Genomic DNA, 21,501 nt, shown 5'->3' with positions numbered 1-21,501 from the left:
CTCCTGAAGAAAATGTGTCCACAAAATTATAAACAATGAAAGCAATTAAAAGGGTTGGAAAAGTAGTCCTTATCAGTAGATGACACAAGGTCTTTGGTGCAGCATTACTTCTACAGGATTCCATTTTGAGCATGAAATGAAGGTCCTCTACCTGGTGGATTGTTATTTAGCAAAGGGGCTTTGTTCAGAGCCCAGAGGGTTTTGCTTTAAAGAGCTGGTGGTGAAATAGTGCAGGACAGGTCTTCACTTTGCTGCTGCAAAGTAGGAAACTAGGTTGTGAGGGTGTATGTGTTCTTCACACATACATGCGCCTCTTAAGCTTTACAGTTTTCTTCAGCTGTTTGCTTTGGCAAGGCTGAATTGGATTGAGCTGTGTTGAGTAGAAATTGCTTCAGTCCATGAGAGAAGTGGAAAATGCAGCTTCCTTTGCACATCAGAGTAGGCACAGAGGCAGCCGGAGTATTCTCCAGAAAGTCACCCTGGGAGCTACAGTTCCATCTCTCTTAACCTCAAAATGGGAGAGTGGCATTTAGTTCCCACTTCTTCTTTAACAGTTCCCAAAATGTTCCCTGTAGGATTCAGTGTTTCGTGTCTGTCTACCCTTACCTGGAGTTTACTACTCTTTAGTTTTTGGTGGGGGGGGGGGGTTCTGTAGTGTTTTTAGGGAAATGAGGCAGTTTCATTTTGGGCAATTGAGACAAACCCCATGGTCTATTTGCGGGCTTTGGGAATGCTGTGTCAATCTCCCATGTCCAGTCACCAGCTGGACAGGGAGAGCAGCTTGGCTGTAGTTTTTACTGGGCTGCATGAGCCTTCTGTGAGCTGGTTTAGATGTTTTTGTGCAGGAGTGACACTCCATGCACATCTGTGGCTACTTCACATTGAGTTTGAAGATTTAAGTAGCCTTGATAGTAGACAAAGCAAGAGCTTAGTAGAGACAGCTTTATATCAGATAATATTTGCAGTTTCTTTCAATATTGAGAAAAAGAGAGACTAGCTAATCTCTTCCTTTAACTAGAATGCCACTTTTCTTCCCAGTACACTGAATTGATATTTTGGTAAGAGGGGACTCTGAGTGTGTGATGTAGCTCAAAATGTAGGCTGAATGCAAAGATAATCTGAGATCAGAAGGGAAAGTGAACAGAGCTTTGAAGAAACTTCAGTTGATCAAAATCTGTGAAACTAAATGCAAGGCATGTGTTTGACTGCAGCTCTGAGACTAGTTGCCCCCAAGAAGATACGCCAATCTTTGATGGAGTTGCTGCATTTGTTTCTCTTTGTTTTCCCCTAATATACAGTAATTCAGGATAAAAGTGCATTTTTCACTCAGAACAAAAAATCTTACTGGCAATGTGAATGTCATTTCACTGGGTCAGAATTAGCAGTCCGTGTGTGTGTGTGCATTAGGGAGTTAATGTAACCAGTCAAGAAAATAGGGATGCATTGGGACATTGGGTTATGCAACCACTTGTAAAAGTTGCATTATGTACCTCAGTTTCAAAACACTTAAAATAACCTTCTGAACAATACCAGTAGCCATCAATATAGTCCATTAAATGCCCTGAATAATAATTGGACTGCTAGTCAAGAGGTACAGAAGTAAGTGCACTGGTAATCTCAGTTTAATAAAAGTGTCAGACTCTCATAAGGCAGCTCCTCTGATGACATAAATTGATTTCAGGACTCCAAATCGCTGTCTGAGGATCTGCCCCACAGAATATAACACAGTCAAGGGTTGTGTGCACAGTCACAAACATTCAACATCTTTAAGCTATAATTGCTGCTTGGAGAGAGCTTTCTATTTTAGGTTTGTGTAGTATCACTCCTTACTGTGTTAACTTCCAGCTTTCAGCAAAAGAATTGATAGCAATAGTAAGGTCCCTTGTGGAACTTTTATCTCTTCTCAGTGAAAAGCCTGATGGTTCTTCTTTTTTATTTATTCTTTCTTCTTTTTTTTTTGCTTTATTGCAATTTCATTATTGTTTCTCAGTGCTAACTGAGGTAGGATTTTAGAGGTGGAAGCACAGGTGGAACAGAGACATCGCAATGTGTTGAATGCCACAATATAAATAAAGAAAGGAATTTGTTTTCAGAAGGAGAGCAAACTTTACACTCAGTATAAGCTCATAAATCACACACACTTTGCTGTACCCTACTATCCTTTTTAATGTCATCACCTTGTTGCTAATCTTGAAGAATCCTAACACCAATAATAGGGAAAAGATCCTGGCCTTGACCTAAATTCCCACCTGGCAGACAGTTCCTGCTGATGGCAGTGGTGGTGGGCTTGGATGCACACAGTGCCTCATGGCCCTCTGCTTCTGGGTTTCCAATGGTTTTCCAATCAACCTGCAGATCTCATTCCCTTCTGTGACTGTGGAGACATTAGTGACAAATGCATGGCTTCCAGAACAAGAGTCTCCTGTGATACAGCATCTGAAAAATACATAAAGGCTGAATTTACAGGGCAGATACCCTGCAGGGTGTGGATCAGTCTGGGCTCCCAGCCGGGGTCTCTGGAAGTCCTCTTGGTGGGAAATGCGGATGTACACGTGGGAAGGGAGCAATTGTGCTTGCTGGTCTGTCCCCTCTGTGGTCACTGGAAGTGGTCTAGACAAATGACAAAAACTGCTTTCCAGGCAAAAATGGCTTCTGGAACAGCAATCTTGAAACAATTTCACATACAAGTTCATTCTGTGGCCTTCCATTATTTTTAGCTATTTTAGATTGCTTTTGTGTATTCCTGTCAGCCAGGTTATTTTTAACACTTTTAATCCTGGTGAGACCAGAGTTTTCATGTCTTTATTCACTGTCAGTAGTCTTTTATCTTGCAAAACCCTTGCATTGTAAAATACAACAATATAATACTATCTGTTGAAAATGAGGCTGTTGGAAATAGTTTCTATAGTAAAGATACTCATTTTTGAACCTGGCACTTAATATCACGGCTCAGCTTACTGCTCAATTAATTTTCTATTCCTTTTAAGTTGTCTTTTTTTTTAAGGGCCTGATAATATTTTCTCCTAAATTCTCCACTAAATTCATCTCCTGATGCTGTAGGCGTAACATCAAATTCCTGCTGAAGACAGTTGAAAAACCCCTATTAAATTGTTTGGTAGACAGAGCAGAAGCAAGACTTGCTAGAGATCTTTCACAAGCAGCCTTCTGTCTTTGTTTTAGAAGTTATTCAATGTGCTTAGTTGGAAAACACAAAAGGTAGCAATTTCCATGTGGTTAGGTGGAGAAAAGAAGGCAATGGCTTTGTGAGGAGTGCCTGTTGGGTGGTGTATCTGCAAGGTAAACTGGCAGCCAGTGTTATTGCCATCCCAAGCAAGAAAAAAGAAAAGGAGGAATCCAAAACAAAAGCAGCACAGCATTTTGTATTGCAGTTGTAAAATTCACGGCTGGACATGGGGAGGAATTTGAAAAATATTTTGCCGCAATCTGGAAATACTGACAGCCTCTCTAAGAGCAAAGACTGTGACACAAGTCTAGTACTCATCAAATCTCCTGTTGTAGACAGTTTTTGCCTGCAGAAATCAAGGAAGAGGAAAAAAATTGTCTCATTTGCTCTTAATTTCTCAATTCTCCACTCATGGATGCTCAGGGACTCTAAAATAATTCAGGGGAGATGAGGGAATTAGTGGGGCTTACAACTAATAACTGGGAAATAAGAATGAGACTGTAACTGAAGATTTTGGGGTAAAAAATCTGGGAACTTTGGAAGATGCTGTGTAGGAAGGTCAAATTGTAATGGATTTGAGTTCTGATGGAAACAGCAGAACAAATCCATCCGTACAGGTCCATCCATTTGCTACAGCAAGATACAGCTGGCATGATTAGCTTCATGTAAAGCAGAAGTGCCTGCTCTGAGCATGTTCTCCAGGTTTGTCTCATGCTGTTAAAATGGGAGGGAGAGGGTGGGCTCTGGGTTCACTTGTAGTGCAGCTTGGGACTTCTCTTCAATGCTGGAAACAGAGTCCACAGAAAGCCTGTGAACATGGAGCTTGGCTTGTTTCTTGGCAATCTTTTGTTCCTGTATTGTTATAAAATTTACCAGAGAGAAGAAGAAGAGTATCTTCAATACCAGGGAGCAAAAATAACAGGTCATTTTAACTACAGTGAACACATATTTGTAGTGATATTTTACAAAAAGTTGGCTGCTGCCCAGACAGATAATTTTTTGAGTCTGAAGCACAGAGGAGTAGTAACTTAGCAACAGATCAGCTGGTGGGACTTGGCTGACCTAAGGAGGCTGATGGAAGAGTCCCCAGGTGAGGAGGAGTGGGTTATAAAACAAAAGTGGTTGAAGTATGAAGTTTGGAGAGGAAAAGAAAGGGGAAAATTGCCTTTAAAAAAGGAAACTGGTGCCCTTTTCTCTTGAAAAGCTGTGTGTTGAACCTCTGACCTAGCCCCAAGGAATGCTGAAGTATGGCAAGGAATTTGGAGTGCAGTAGGATATGTGAGCATCTGTTGTTTCACAGATATTTGTAATTTTTCTATGTTAATTCATGAGGTAAATAGTTTAAAAACCTTGAAAAATTTAGAGATTGTATGAGCTTTAAATTTTCCCCTTATGCATAAGGCTGGAGCTTGTGACAAATTAATGCCTAAGGAATTTCAGAGTATCAGGAGCCAGCCCTGCTCCTCCAGCCCTCAGACTGCAGTCCTGGGAAAGGTGCAATAACCAGTCTCTACCAAGAAGGAGCACCAGAGAAAGAAACTGGAGGCTTTGTAGGGATCTAAGAGATTAAACCAAGCAGCCTAAACATTGGGGGGCACCAAAGAAAAGATGTTGCTTTCTGGCACAGTATATAATTTATAGCACCTTGTATAAACAGCTAAGAACTCTAGTTTTCAGAAAAGGAGTAGAATTTGATTCTTCTTTTGTTTATAAAGTTGTGGGGCTTTTCAATGCCACAGATTTCAGCTTCAGGGTTTTTTTTTAAATCATGTTAAAATATGATCAGAGAAGGGGAAAAAAGCCATTTTCTCTCTGTATTTACCAGAACTTGTTTTTATATATCTGCAGTGATAAAAATGCAGGGAGATGGTGTCCATATTGTGAGTCTGAGTAGAAGATAGCATGGTTTTCTTACAACTGAAGCAATTTCCCAGTGATAATTCTTGGTTTTGGAAGAGGAAGTTTAAGTGGTGATGTTTGTGGTTGACAGGAGATAAAAATAGCATCAGTTCTCTGTGCAAAACTTGTTTGCTTCAGTGGGTGTTGGGGCATGGTTTGAGTACTTCTCTCTATTTGTAGGAAGTTGCTTCCTGGTGTTTATACCACTGCTCTTTTTGTTGGTCAAAGCAGGTCTGCTGCTACCTTTTATTTTGTGTGCACAGGATTGTTCATCAAACTCAGCCAGTACATCAGGATGCTCCTCTGCTGCTCACTAGAGCTCCCACAGGATTTTCTCATTTCTGTTGTTTCCAGCTCTTTCCCAAGGGTCACAGCATCTATCTTCAGATACTCTCAATGTCCTTTTTCTTTTTGAACCCCACAAAAGAAACAAAAAGCTTGTCTTCAGCTTTTCTGCAACGCGTAAAGGACTGGAGATGGCTGTGCTGTTCCACTAATGTTTAAGGAATTACTACATTTTCAAAGTACTGCTTGTATCACAGGGACCCTTTACCTTCAGCCACAGATGCCACAAGTGGTGTCATAAACATCCTGTATGTGTGCAAACATAGCTCTCTTTTCATATGAAGAACATGAATTATAGAACTTGCCAGATTTGAGGGTTATCTTCTCTTAAGACTGCCTGAAGGCATAATATTCTGACTATGATGTTGAAAAGCAACATAGCTTGATTTAAATATTATTTTTTCTTTCTTTATAAATTGCTTTCTCTTTTTAATGCTTCTCATTTTTGTGTCTCTGTTTCATTTTCTCTGGTTTTGGTGGCTATTTATATTTTTCTGGTAAAACTTTCACTGGTTTTGGAATTCTTTTTCTTTTTTTTTCCCCTCATTTTCTTTTTTCCTATTTTTCCATTTTCCAGTTTTTCCTTTTCTTCTTTCCTTTTTTCCTTTTTTGACAATGCATGTTCCATATTAACTCCTGTGCTTAAAACACTGCAACAGTTGATAACAGTGACAGCTTTACTACTGAATATAGAAGAGAATTAGGTTTATTGAAATATTTTTACCTTGTAATTCAGTGAAAGCCTGTTCATATACACCCCACAGAGACTTTTCTTTGACTTTGGTAGTCCACAAGTTGTGGTGATGCAGATGAACTTCTGTAATTACAGAGCATTAATACATTCTGTATGTTGATTTGGAGTATGCACAGTATTTCAGGCTGTGATATCTGTATTCACATGGATTAATTTGACAGAAAACTACAGTGAAAAACACAATATCTTTGAGAGACTGGCACCCTTACTAGATGCTTTGTGGAACAAAAGGTTTACATGAAGAATTTCTCTGGCCACTTTTTCTCTTCTGGCTCTATAGGACATTGCCCTAAAATCTACTGGGCTGGTAAAGGATATTCTGGTACTTTGATTAGAAAGACTGTCAAGGCATTAAACGTGAAACAGCTCATTCCCTAAAATTTCTTTCTGTTGGTCTTAATAGGTTTCTCCTAGTTATTTGCCTCCATTTTAACTGGGTACATAGCTTGGGTGTGAGTTTTGGGATACACAATCCTGCACTGTGAACTGTGAGGACAAATGATTTGTTTCAGCTTCTCAAGGTGTTTGGAGGCAAAAGAGCCTCTCCCCAATCCCTTTTTGTGCCAATATTTAGAGTTCTGCAGAGCTAAAGTTTACTCTTCTTATATTATCAAAAGCAATTTGGATGTTGTGTATTTTTTTAAAGTCTACATTTACATCTTGAACATTGACTGACAGTGTTTTATTATATGAGGCAGTCAAAAAGTTAAACCAGTGAAGAAGGGAAATCTGAATGTCCTGACTAGTTCAACATCTGAACATGTAGAGCAAAATGAAATGAAGTATAAAAATGTAAATAAAAGCTGTTGCTAAAGCTTCTAAATTGTGTATTTCACTGAATCAGGCTGAAGAGTCATAGTTGCTATTTTAGTGTGTAGACATGGGTTATGATGAAGAACACCATCATTATTTCCTTGAATAATCTCTTGAGGCAACATTTCCATGTCAGATGAGTCTTTTGTGTTAACTTTGGCAATTTCCTTGATATACTACAATGTACAAGTAGTATTAAGTACTAAAACTTCCTCTCCCTAGAAACATCAATGCCTTGTCACAGAAACAGGGTTGTCATTCATCTATCAAGGTTTTAATTAAGTCAGTGAACAACCATCCTGAGTTTCTCCAATGGAGAACTGCTGAAGTACAAAAACCTCAGTTCAGTCTCTTATGTAGAATCATTTGTTGGTGGACACTGAGTTTGGTAGTGTGTCTTCATCTGTTCTCTCATCCTTCTCTTAAACATTTTATTGCCTCTTCTGTTCACTCACATCACAGACAAACCTAGGTCACAGAGGACTCCATTGTTTCCAAAACTGTGCAGGAAAGAGGTTGGTTTTGGGCTTTTTTTCCAACTTTGCCTTTTCTAATGGGAAGGAAAAATGATGTGAGGTATGTATCCCTTGGGCTATAGAGTGCTGTTTTTTGATTTGCTTTTTGCAGCATACTGGTAGGTTATGAGTCATGTACAGATCTTGGGAAGAACTTCCCAAGCAACAGAATCTGTTTGCATGTCAGTGCTTTTCTCCTTTCTTCCAGGTGTGCCAAATCACTGTCATCATTAGTGAAATGGCTTTTAGCAAAATGTCAAAATTTAACTTATTCCATTGCAACAGTCATACAAAGCACTTGTATGTCTGCAGAGCCTGCAGTTCTGAAGGGGAGACATCCCATTTGAACTGATAGCAAAGAAATTATTAAATCAGCTGGGGCGGGCTCAGTACTTGTGAGCTTGTGTTCCTTTATTAATCTAAACTCTCCTAAAGTACAAGAAACATGAGTGCAATAGCTTCAACCACCCCAGGGTAAGAAGAGTGAACAAATTGCTCATGGAACAGTGAGCTGCAGGTGTGACCAAGGGTGAAAGCCCCAAATCTTCTGTGCTGATCATCTCTCTTCCTGGGTGGGGTTTGCTGCTCACTAGGTCAGCATGAGTTAGCCAGGGCCTGCTGCTCCACAGTGCAGCAAGACACTGAATTTGACTCAGGCCTCAAGGTCCTTGTTCATGTCTCAATCTGTACCTCTCTCTTCTGTCAGTCGGTCCTGTCCTTGCTGCTGAAGTAGAGACAGCCTGGAAATTGCAAGTTTCATATTAATCTCTGATGTGACTTCCTGTTTTTCAGGAATGGTTTGGTTTTTTAACCAGTTTGTTAAAGCAAGACATTTGGTCCTTTGTATCTCTCTTGCCTCTTAGTCTCAAGACAAATCCAAAAAAAGACTTTTTTTTTTTTTTACTCTTGGGTTCCTCAGCTCTCATCTATGCAACAATTCAGCTAGCACTCAGAGAACACAAACATTTCAAGCATTTTAGACAGGAATAGAAATCCCAATATGAAATACACTTGGGTCTTGCTGATTTTCATATTCTTTAAGCTGTAACTCCCCTGAAATAGCATTGTCTCTTTATGGTTTTACTAAAGATTTTGAATTTCAAAACATATTGAATTTTAAGGTTTCCTATTCACACTGCCCACTCATTCCTTCATAACCTGCAAAATTCTCTCAATGTTCTACATATGCCTGCTGTGACAATAACCTCTCTTCAGCATTAGAGATTATTTTAAAATAATTCCACAATAAATCCAATTTCTAAACATCCTCAGCATCACACACTGCTGCATGAAGTTACACATGCTGTGAGTTTGTTCAGTGAAATGTGAATATCCAAAATTTACCCATCACAGGAATTGCATGACAGAGTTTGGATGCCTTATTAAATTTCCACAAAAGGGAATTTGGGCTCTAACATGGAAACAAAAAGATAAAGCAGGACACTAGGCAGTCAATTGAAAAACAATACCAGAATGCTATGGGCAACAGGTAATAAATATACTTTTTTTTTTTTTTTTTTATTCCTGCTTGCCAGGGTAACCACATTTAATAGGAGATCAGTTGTGACAGGTGACCTTCAAGTGAGACACACTAGTCCATTTGTAACTTTTTTTCTCCATAGACCCATATTTATAGGTGCATTGTATAGATCTTTAGATTCAGATATTCTTCCTCCACTGTTACACATATTTAGGAAAAAAAAAATAGGTGGCAGGGCTTCATGTAGAATGTCACAGTCCTTCTGAGGCTGACACATATTGTACTACACATGAAGATCTGCCCCAGGAGTGTTGCCCAGCATGCACATGCAGCAGAGTATGCAAAACATGACTGGCAGAGGCCTCAGGGGAAAGAATCAAATGGGATATCTTTTGTAACTGACTGCTATTTTTCTTCCATCCACTGCTTGGGTCCTTTCACCTCCTGAGTTCTTGTAAAATTACAGTCTTTACACCCAATAGCTACTTTCTGTGTGGTGCTGGGGGCAGAGAAGATGAAGGGGAATGAGCTGGTTAAAAATTGCTGTATGTCCTGTTAGGAAAAAAACATAAATTCTCTTTAAAAAAAAAAGTGAAATAGAAGAATCCAACTGCTTAATAGTAACTCAAATACCTCAGCTTGCTGAAATTGCTTTTCTGTTAGTAGTTAATAATGTGGTATTATTGATAGTAGTGGCTACAAGGTGTCTGAAAGAGAGATGGGAGCAGGAGAAAAGCCCAGTCCACTAATTCATTACATCCCAGGTTCATCAGCATCTCATTCTACACTAATGCTGCAGGTGTGTCTGCATAAAGCAAAGCTTGGCCCACTGCTGTAAATGATAAACCTCAGTAACTACACTTCTGGATCCTGACTGTGGATTAGAAACACACAATGGAGTGAGCAGGTAATTGCAGGAGACTAACATTGCTGGTATTAAACAAGAACATGATGCTGTAGGAAACCCCACACTGAGTGTCAGATGTAGGTTGCTTTGCCCTTTTCCTCTCTCATTTTCCATCTTGGCTCTTTTGGTCATTTGCTCCTCCTTTCTTGTCTTGAGAACTGAAAGTGCTTACAGAAAAGGTAATATCTGAGATCTGTATTCATGTCAAGTTGTAATCTTGTAGCAGCTGCCATTAAAATGGCTGTCAAATACAGTTTTAGTGAGCTGTGCTTGCTAAGCATTTCCCAATAGTGATGTTACTAGCATAGAAGCAGGCTGATTACTCCAGTTTGATTGGCTCCCCCCACCCTAAATTGAGAAGAAAAACTGTTACTCACTTCTTGGAACAGAAATTACATAGTTCAGAAATGACATAGTTATTTGTATGTCTCTCCTGAAGCAGAAGTAGGTCTCAATGCATATCATACCATCAAAAGTGATTTTTATGGCTTTTAGCAGATACTCATTTACCTTCTGCAAGCAGCCACTAATTGTATTTGAGTCATCAGTCAGGGAATATATTTCTTTTGGATTTATGCAAAACACCTATATTTGTTTAGCCTTTCCTCAGGTGAGACAGATTTTATGATATATAGCACACAATTCAGTGCATTTTGTTGTTCAACCCACATTTGTTCGTGTCAAATTCTGAGAGGATACAATGCTGGATATATTAATCTGTCTGCTTTGGGGGATTACATGGAAAGCAGTTACAGTGAAATCAGGCTGTGGTGAAGATACAGGGAAGGAAACATCATAGGTCAAGTAGGATGGTCTTGTCTAGGGGCAGAGACCCCATACCACAGCAGGTTTCACAAGTGTGTGTGATCTCAGCTACAAATCCCATAGATCTACTCTCAGAAAGACTCCTAAAGAACAGGTGACTGCTCACTGTTAGTTTGTTACTGTTCAGTAAGAAAACAAAACTAAGAGAACTTGGTGTTTTCCTTAAGATATGGGAGCATTTCAGAGAGAAATACCACATAAAATTAGAACAAATAAGCCTCTATTATTTCAGTAGCACCTTCTGTTAACTCACATCTCATGTTGTATAATTTTTTGCTCAAACAGCAGGAGTTTCTCTTCATAGCCAACAAGATGGTTAGAGAAATGGAGCACCTCTCCTATGAGGAAAGACTTGAGAATTGGGAATGTTCAGCCTGGAAAAGAGAAGGCTTTGGGGTGACCTAATTGTGGCCTGGCCTTCCAGTGCCTGAAGGGAGCCTACAAGAAAGCTAGAGAGCCTTTTTACAAGAGCGTGTAGGGACAGGACAAGGGGGAATGGATTCAAACTGAAATAGGATGGGATTAGATTAGGTGTTAGGAACAAATTCATTACTGTGAGAGTGGTGAGACACTGGAACAGGCTGCCCAGAGAAGTTGTGGATGTGCCATCCTTGGAAGTGTTCAAGGCAGGTTGGATGGGGCTCTGAGCAACCTGATCTAGCAGGAGGAGTCCCTGCCCACAGCAAGGGGGGTGATCTCTAATGTCTCTTTAAACCCCATCCATTCTGTGATTCTACAATGGAAATATTCAGGTGAAACACAAGGTGACTTTATATACATAACAGATCATTGAAAATAATTTTATTTTGCTGAGTTGCAAGTACTTTTGTTATACTTTTTAAAAGAAGCTTGGCATTCTTTTTCTCTACTGCTACTTTCTTTCCTCTGTTTTGGGGTCTGGATTGTCAGAGGGTTTGTAGAAGCCAGGAAGATGAATTTCATATTGCTTGTGTGCTGTATGAAAAATGGACCCAAATAAGATTGGAATTCTGTCTCTTTTAGCTGTTTTCTGTGAATGCAGGGTGTATTTCTGAGACAACTGATACAGTTTGAATGTAGTAAATATACAGATATAGAATAGAAACAGCTGTCACTGAAACATGTGAAATCAGCAAAGCACTTTAAAATGAAATGGTTTGTCTGAGCACAGTAGAGTCACTGGCCAATGCATAGATTGTCTTTTTGGGAGAGAGAGAAGAGCTTGCACTTGAATTGAGTTACACTTAAAGAGTTCTCAAAGTAGTTTACTGGTTGTTACCAAGTCCTGAAACTTGCTTATAGAATGAAAAAAAATATCATCTCTATTTTAGGAAAAAAAGAGGCAAACTCTCAGGCAGAACCTGTCATCTCATTTGCTTTCTTTTACTTTAACTACAGTATCACTGTCCTTCAGTTCATAAATTGCAAGATATACCTGAACTAAAAGAATAATGCAGAATGGCCAGGGTACTCATGGCAAATTTATAATAGTTGAATCTGAAAGCAAATCCAGCACTGTGTGTAGAGCTATTTAGAGTCAAGCAAAAATAAGAGAATTATCTTACTTGGATTTGAAGACTAATTTCTGCAGAGGCTAATTAATTATCTGATTGACTAAAGGTTTAATTTACATGACACCTGCTTCAGAGTGGAAAAGGTTTACTTTTTTTATGTTTCTTACATTTGCCTTTTTTCTTGCTTTTGTTTTTTATTAAGTGCCTGATATTACCACATACTGTAGCAGTGTTTTCCCACAGAAGTGCTTTGCTGGATAATTTTTGCTGGTTTTGTTTATGGTTTATATTTTAATAGACATAGTTGAATGCAGTACAGGTAATAACTGCTATTTCAACTGCTTTTCTCATTCTTTAGCTTTCCTATTGTTTAGGATTGCAAAGATTTTAAGAACCTGAATATTAACAACACCCATATCTGAAAACTCTGACTATTCTTAGCACATGTATGTAGAAAATATTGTAGAAATACCATGGTATTTCACAGATTTCGACACTTTATCCTATTCTACTTTAGTGCAATATATTTTTAAAAGTTGCCTAGATAGAGCAAAGCTCCTGCTAGTTTCTGTAAAAGAAGAAAAATTTCTGAGTGTTTACCAAGATTCAGGGCAGAAGGGCAGAATCTCAGAAGTCACCAGAGAATGCAGAAATTTCTGTTACTTGAGTTCGAATTACAATATTGTGACTCTTGGCATCTAAAATGTAGTTCTCATGCAAAATACAGCAGCTGTTTAAATGTTAGGGTAGCACTCTGCAGTGTGTATATGGAATGCAGGGTAGGAAATGAGGAATGATGATGTGTTAGTGCTGGAGAGCCTGAGACCAGTGATAAATCATAAATGTTCTGCCAGGAGCATCTATGCAACTATAGAGTACAGTCCATGACATCCTTGTCAGTAATCTGGAGCACAGGGCTTTGAAACAAACAGTACTGAATGTTCTTTTCCTCAGCCAGACCATGTTTTCCTCATTACATGAAAAGGAGATGAAAGTTGCCTGGGCTGTGACCAGGTTCAATGCATTTTCTCAATGCCTTCTGCACCCTCTTCCTTTCTTTCCTGATAGTCACTGATCCTTTCAGGAGCCCAAAACCTTGCTAAATGCCATTTTTTTTACTCTTCTTCCTTAAGCATCAGCTGTTCTGTTGTGCTAATATTGAGCCTTCCAGAAGTGTTGCTCTTCCACTTGCCCATTACACTTTCAGGTGTGTTTCTGTCTAGCTGCTACTCTGCAGTATTTGAAATATTTCACACTTGTGGATGATGTGGTCATCCAAAACATATTTATGCTTTACAAAGGCAAAATTCTTACCTGCTTATGTAATTTGCTAAGAGAATCTGGGATTTTCAGTGCTAATGACTTTTTCATGTTTTAGATTTAAAAAAAAAACTTTCATGTGTGCCATCTAGGTGAAACAAAAGCAGAAATAAGCAGGTATGAGATGTAGAATTCTGTTGTATTTTCTGTCAGTCATTCAGTCAATTAATCTTCAACCTCCTCTTCCACTTCCAGGGACCTGAGCATCTATGAACTGTCCTGCAGCTGAGTGTATCAGCACTACAGGCAGTGCTCACCAGCAGAAAATTGCTGCTTGAAATTAGTATTTTAATGAACTAATCTCAGGAAATGTAAAGCAAAATCTCCCAGGCATTAAAGAAATAAGTGGAGGGAAAATTAATAACTGAATTTCAACAGGCAGGTGCTGGCTTGGCAAAGGAGTGCAGCTGGTTCAGGTTTTGGTCCCACAAGCTGCCACAGCTCTTAGGGGCAGGGCCTAGTGGGACTTAGCAGTGTTAGGTTTGTGGTTGGACTTGATGATCCTGGAGGTCTTTTCCAACCTAAATGATTCTGTGAATCTCTCTCTGCTACTGCTGGATCTGCTTAGGGAGTGGTAATTCAGAAACTCCACTGAGAGTTCAAGCAGTGTGATCACAGTCATCAAGTGAAAGAGAAGCTCTCTGGAGAATGGTTATTGTTTTGCCCAGGAAAAAAAATCAGAAAAGCAAGAAAAATTCTTACCCTGCTAGATTGAAAAAATTAACCTGTGTGAGAGCTGGGAGTGCTTTTGTGGAGTTTGCAATGATTACACAGCCTGTCAAACAGTAGTGGATATTTTTTTCAGCAGAATCAGTACTATACAAGATTTGAAAGTCTTTCAAAAAATTGTGTGGGTGTGTGAAAAGTGAAGTAACAAGTATTGTCATTAAAGGAGAAATGAGCTAAAATGAGTCTGAGGAGAAATTTTATTTTTGAATGTTCAGAAGAAAAATCCCTTGATACTCAGTAGCTAGATTAGAGAACAGCATAAATGCCCAGAAGAGGGAAAGTGAGCACAAATTCTTCAAATGGAGACTGCAGCAATTTGATTTTTAAGAACATATTTTTGTATATACCAGTAAATTTAGTTGTGTGATTAGAAGTCTCCTTTTGCTTTTCTTGCAGTAAATGTTTCTGTCTCCAGGCATAGTCATAAAGGCTGTATAAAAATAAGTGAACAATTATCAACACACCAAGCCTTTACTTATTCTGGGTCTTTTTTGTATATTTGTTTCCCAGTGGGTGTGAATTCCTACAAAGGGAGGGCTTCCCCCCCCACCTCCCCGAGAAACTCACTGAAAAGCAGGAGTTAACAAAGTTGCAGAAAGTTTGCTGTGATTTGATAGACAAGCATACAAAGTGTGAAATTGCAACATTATTTTGTGCAATTATTTGGGATCAGTTCAGGGATGCTGGCTGATATGCAGTGCAGCAGATCTGCTTGTAATGAAGTTAAAGTAAACATACAAATGAAATGGTTTAATCAAGGAGCCCAGAAAAAAATTATTTAAGATTACAATAGACAATTTCAAATGAAACAATTCCTTTTTGCTGTTATTAAAATCTCTGAGCCCAAAGTTAGGTATTCATTGATGTTTTAATTTGTTTAGTTTCTTAATATAGTACAAATACTTTGTTTCAGTCATACATTTGCTCCAGACTGATCACAAAATCAGTAGAATTTGGCAGTGGAGCATTTTATTTCTCATTTATTCTATGTAATCTCTTTTTTTGGTAGTTATGTACATTTTATGTACCTTTAGCATAATGGAATTGGAACTCTAGAATTTTGTTATCTTTCATTATTGCAGACAACATGGTAGCAGTTGAGACTTGGGACAAATTTTATGCAGAGGGAATTTTACAAATTACTGTGAATGTCACAGTATTATTTTTACTGTCGTTCTGTGTTCTTCTTGGTTTTATACCTTATTTAGTATGTGGGTTTTGTGTTCTAATTTGTTAGGATTAGTGTGATCAGCACATAAGCATGCTTGTCCACCAGATCATGTGATACTCCTGATTTGAATTAACATGAAAAAAAGGTAGAAAGTGTTGGGTTAAACTGAAACCCATACAGATAAACAAAGAAATTATGCACACACCTATGACCCCAAAAAAGAAATCTGGGAATGATAATGCTGCAGTTTTACACAGCAGGAACATGCCTTTGAAAGATTCCAAAATCTTGTGTCCTCCTCAGGTAGAATCAAAGGGGAATTTTAAAGATCATCTAGTCCACCCCACCTGCCATTTTCCACTAGATTATGTTGCTTAAAGCCCTCTTCATCCTGACCTTGAACACATAAAACTGCTGGAATTTAAAGGCCTAATGGATATATGTCAAAGGCAAATGGGGATAGGGGTAATATATATTTAAGATTCAACAACATGACTGTGTTTATTATGTCCAGACATCTAATAAAAAGCCACATGGTGTAAACAGCTGTGTGAGGAAGGCATGAGAGGTTTGCAGTAAGTTGTGTTTGCCTGCTACTCTGAGAAGTCATTCGGACTAACAGATCAGTCATTGCCTTTTGTTCCTAGAATGAGCAGCTTTATTCAAAAACAGTTACTGATGTTAAATACCTGTTCTTTTTGTGGTCTAACCTGTGTGGCACACACAGTTTTAAGTCAATTTCCTCTTGCCCAGCTGGATAATGGATGTCAGAGACGCTGTGAGATCTGAAATCTGGTGTTGATGCTGCGAGGCTTCCATAAGGCACAGTAAACTGAAGGGAAATCATGGGAAACACAACCTTGAAAGGCATCAGTGAGAAAAGTCCCAGAGACTTCTAATGCCCTCACACCTTTCCTGTAAACAAATAGAGCAGGGAAGGCTGTTCTAATTTCATTTCTGGGAGTTGGAAGCGCTGATTTCTGTGGCTCAGCAGCGCTGCATGTGCAGCTCCTGGGCACAGCCTGAGATGTGCAGGTGTGGTGTGGGGCTGAGGCTCTGCCTTCTCTCCTGTGATGAAGCAGACAACAGAGCTGAGGCCCAGCTGGGCAGCAGGGTGGAGCACACAGGGCTGGCTCAGCTGTGCTTCCTCAGTGAGCAGACTGCATTGCACATCAGCTGGCTCTGACACATGGGGAGCAAGCAGATGGCAGCAGCACTTTTGGCTGGAAGGATAGTATATGCCACTCTTGGCTTTTTCTAAGACAAGTCTTGCTTAGGTCAGGAGAGTGAGTTCAAGTGTTTCAAGGGCTGGATTCAGCCCACACTGCTTTAAAGCCCTGTTTGTTTCAGTATTGCATGGCAGAACATGTGCAGGAAAGTTTTTTTCCACCACTGCTCTTCCCACCTGCCCGGCTTTACAACCACGTTGGTTTTTGTCTTAGATTGTAACACTGTATTGAAAGATTCATTGCCCTTATGCTTTAGGGTTTTCTCATGGTTTTTTGCAAGCCTGAGTTATCAAGCAAGCTAATAGGGTACTAAAGGTGTTTGATATTAATAAAGCTAATGAACAACAATGTTGAATCTGTCCTCATGTATGCAATCAACTTTATGAAGCTCACTTTCTCAGTCATTTCTCCAGGTGCTCATACAGGACCCTGGGAAAATGAGTCATAAATACTTAAACACTTCCAGTACTTTGATGAATATTTTACATTGTAGAATATGTGAATATTCGTAATTAATGCAGACTTGAGAGTTAGAAAAATTTTTATAACCAGAATAATAGCTGGTCACTAGGCTCAGGGATGCAGTTGGAACTAAATGAAATATGTGTTTGCCAAATTACCTGCTTGCATTTCATGAAGACCTGAAAGTGCAAATGGAAAGTATTTCCTATGGTACACTAGTTCTGACCTCTGCATTCTGGAAAGCTCTGACAGGACAGTGATAATGGGCATAGTGTAGGCTACACCACAGTGAGGGTGAGAGAAAAGGAGCAAAAACTGTGAAGGTAGATGGAAATATATCCCTTTTGCTTCAGTTGTTGCATTGAGAGTCTAAGCAGACAGTGCTGGTAGGTCTGAGGAGTGGTACGAGCACCCGGGGCTGGGGGAAAAAAAATCCAACTGCTGTGTCTCAGTCCAGTTTGTCTGAAAGCAAGAACATTAGAAAGCAAATCTGGTACACCTATGACAAAGAAATGGTGGAAACATCCAGCCAAGGAAAACAATTTCTTCTGTCTTGAGGTGTGAAATTACTTACCCTATTTACATCCCATTTTGTTCTGTGCTTAAATTCACTCCTGGGGGGAGGATGTTTTCTGTGTGTTTGTGTACCAGTATGTAGGCTTTCACTGAGGTCCAGGTCACCAGCATCTGTCTGGAAAGGAATACAGCAAGAGACACTCTCCCACAAGTTTTTAATTGCATTGATAAGGTTTTGACTTTTTAAGTCAAGGGAACAGCTAGAGGGCTCTTTTCCATGTAAACAAAGAAGAGGAGATCATTTGAAGTTGTCCAGACAGGGTAACCTTGGTGAGAGCAGTCTAAGATATGTTATTGTATCTGGTTTCTATGACAGGAATGAAAAATAACAATATAATAGCAGCATTAAAAATAAAGAATTAAAAAGCATATCTGAGTGCATGCTTGCCGCATTGTGAAGGAAAGGTTGAAAGAGTAGCAAGAGAACAACCCAAAGTAGGATTATGAAGTCCACAGGAAGTAGAAGCTGTATCAGGTTGCTAATGTCATGATAGAATTATAGCATAGGCACTTAAGAATACTGTGAGAAGGACCAAGGCACAAAATGAAATTGAGCTAACAAGAAATCAGAAGTAATAAGAGATGGTTTTTAAGGGTATTTTTCAACAATTCATTGTGAAAATAGAAAGGCTTATTAATTAGTATCATCTTGGCTCTTGTACTATTCAGTATCCTGTTAGCAATTTAAATAATAGAAAGATTTTTCAAATTCCTTCCAAGTCCATGATACAGTGTAGTGATTTGAGTGGACACACTCTTAATACAGTTACATGAAATTTTGAAGTGTTTGCGGTTCACATCAACTTCTAGGTTTTCAAAGCTGTTGATTTTACTGTTCAAAGAGGACTGTTTGCCTCATTGAGATGTGCACTGAAGAGAAAAAAAAAACAAAAAGTGCTGAAATAAAAAGTGCAAATGAGACCATCTCCTCTTAGTTTTCTTCTCTAATGATATTTAGAGAAAATGCTTATTTTCTTTAGGATGCCCTGACTCCAAAGATGTAGACATCCACATACCTGCTCAGTTGGTATGAGATACTTTTAAAAGCACCACTGTTCTTGGATCTTGGCTCTATTTGCTCTTGCAGCCTTTCTAGCAAGCCCATATAGACTGTGGTAGCTTTAACCAGCATTTGACAACTTGTTTCTCAAAATCCCAGGAGGATCAGGGCTCCATATCAGCAGAGGGAGAGGGCAGCTGCTGGAATCTTTTGGACTGGTGCCTCTCAAGAAAGTCACATGGTAGAAATTGGTGTTTCCTGGTGATCAACACAGGTTCAACTCCGGGTGACTGGTAGTGACTTGAATGTTATCTTGTTGCTTAATAGTCAGAAGATGATGCCTCAAAAACTGTGCCTGTAAGACAGCTATGCTGTAGTTGTCCTCTGCTGTGAAATGCTGAGCTACAGAGCAGTGGGAGACAGACAAATGAGCAACGCATTCTTGGCAGAACTGCAAACTTTGAATGTTGGGAGTGGGATAAGAAGGAATGTTGTGGTGACATGTTATAAACAAATCAGGCAACCAGATTTGTCTCAGCCTTGGAAGAACAGGCCTTAGTGTGACTGGAGGGTATTTTTGGGATGTCTCCTTGCAAGCCTGAATTCTATCCAACAGGCAGCTGGAAATGCCCTAGAATCCAGAAGAAGATTAAATTGCCCTACACAAATCAGAAGTTCTTACTTTGTTTCTAGAAATAAATGATATGGATGTATTTTAGATATGGCCATTTATATTTTATACATAAAGGCTGATATGAGCTGTGATTGCTATATTTACCTGTGAGTGAGTAACTGTTTATAAATGAAGTGCAGATGTCCAGATGCTTCTCACTCTTGCCATAACTTGATACAACATCACTATTGGGTTAGATTCCTCTGAATTCTTTAATATTTCACTACTCACTGTACAATAAGGTAAATGCTCCTAATTTCAATGGTGTCAGCCCCTGCCAGCATGGATGACTGTATCAGTTTAACAAGGAGAAAATCTTTCAAACACATACCTTACAAAGATGGCTCTTCAGAAGAGCATTGTAAAAAATTCTGACAAGATGGTTACAGTAATTTTCATAATAAATTCCTGAGTAAGGTACTGAGATAAGTCAGTTCAAGCTTTGTATAAGTGGAACAGTTTTGAAGCTGTTAAAAAACTTTACCTTTTTGAAAGTCAATAATAAAGACAGTTAAAATGTATAAAAGACAGAAAATTAGGTATCTACAGTTTGACTTTGAGAGGTGGCATTTAATCTTAGGACTTGAAGCAATTTCAGTCTCTCAAAAGACTCTCAGTGCATGTCAGCATTCCTGTAGCATCCTGAAGTAGGGGAATTATTTTGAATTATTTTGCTAATTCATAAACTAGTTTCAAACATTCAGAGCCCTTTTCCATAGTCCTTTGTAAGCAGTCTTGTGCTGAGAACAACTTCTTTTTTTTTTTCCAGTTAAGCTAGTTCTTCCTTTGGAAGGTGGCTTGACATCCATAAGAAATCTCTAGAGTAAATCAAAGATCCATTTTCAGCCGAGCAGGCTCAAACAACTTGGAAGTTCAGCTACACTACTACATTCAAGTTACAAGACCCAGCCCATATAAAAGACATTTCAAACTTAAACAGCAATGAGCATTCATTCAGGGCATCAGGGCAAGGTTTGCAAGCTGAGCCATGGCATTATTCCAATTTAGTTATGTTGATTTGCATTCTTAAATAAGGACACTTTCTACTGGTTTTGGAGACACTGCATGATTTTCAGCTGCATGGTGTCAACATGCCCGGTGTCAGAGGAGATTTCTGTCAATAATTTATTCATTATACAGAATTTTTTCCTAGTGTAAACATATTTAGTTAAAGACTGTTTCCATCTGTTCAGCTTTTCTGTGTCTCACAGGTCCAGGAGACTTCTAGAAAGTGTAGTCAGGGGCTAAACTTCTGAATTGCATCCTGAATTCCCTACAACTCAGCATTATCAGCTGAGTTGGAGCAGCTATAATCTAGCAGGACAGCTGACCTTCAGTCTTCTGAAACATTCAAATTTCACCTTGAAAGAATTTCCTGGGTGTGGTACTCCAATGTTATAGCAGAAGAACTTAATATATCTAGATCTCTCCTTGCTTGATTTCTTCTACACACGTCTTCTCTTCACAGGAAATATATCAAAGTCCCTTTTTACTCCCACAATATACACTTACATTTAGCACATGCAGGCCTAAATCTTTTGAAAATAAATATTCTGAAAAGCCCTAACTTTGAGGCTTTTGAGAGGTATCCTGTTCCTGTGAAGCATAAAGGAACTACATAAATAATAGGGAAGCTCAAGAAAAACAAAATTCTCTCTCTGGTGCACACATTATATGGGCACAGGAGGCAGAGATGAATCCTCTGTTGTTGAAGGGGAATATAGATGTGTAAAGATCCAGGTGTTTTTGTAAAGCAACAGAGGAAGCCAGGGAGGCACCTGTTGCACAGTCTGGTGCTGCAGTGCTTCAGACTGGCATTCAGGAGATGGCTGTGTAAAACAGCAGCAGGGAAGAAGGTATTCTCGGTTCCCCAGAAAAACCCTCTATTTCTCAAAATATTTTCCTCTTTCATGCAGTGAGAACTCTGTCCCTGGGCAGTGGCTGTGGGTGCCATGAGGCAGCAATACACTTGGAACAAACTTCTTCAGAGTCCAGCATGAGCTCCTCACAGTCACTTTCTGCGCCATGCAGAAGCTTACAAGTTCTTCCTCTTGACTTCACTGTCCACTATTCTACTTGTAATTAACCTTGCAGACTGGATGATATATGGACCATGCTGTTTCCCT

The 21,501-nt window shown here is 39.2% G+C and overlaps 1 protein-coding gene across 1 annotated transcript in view; it reads left to right on the top strand.

Moving 5' to 3' along the window:
- BANK1 (B cell scaffold protein with ankyrin repeats 1) overlaps positions 1-21,501 on the top strand; it is a 135,038-nt gene that overhangs the window by 87,875 nt on the left and 25,662 nt on the right. The window lies entirely within an intron of this gene.

Source organism: Agelaius tricolor, unplaced genomic scaffold (genome assembly GCF_023055355.1).
Source record: "Agelaius tricolor isolate 1412-34295 unplaced genomic scaffold, bAgeTri1.0.p SCAF_8, whole genome shotgun sequence".
Classification (NCBI taxonomy): Eukaryota; Metazoa; Chordata; class Aves; order Passeriformes; family Icteridae; genus Agelaius; species Agelaius tricolor.
Note: the sequence above shows the minus strand (reverse complement) of the source record. Positions and strands in the feature narration are given on the sequence as shown.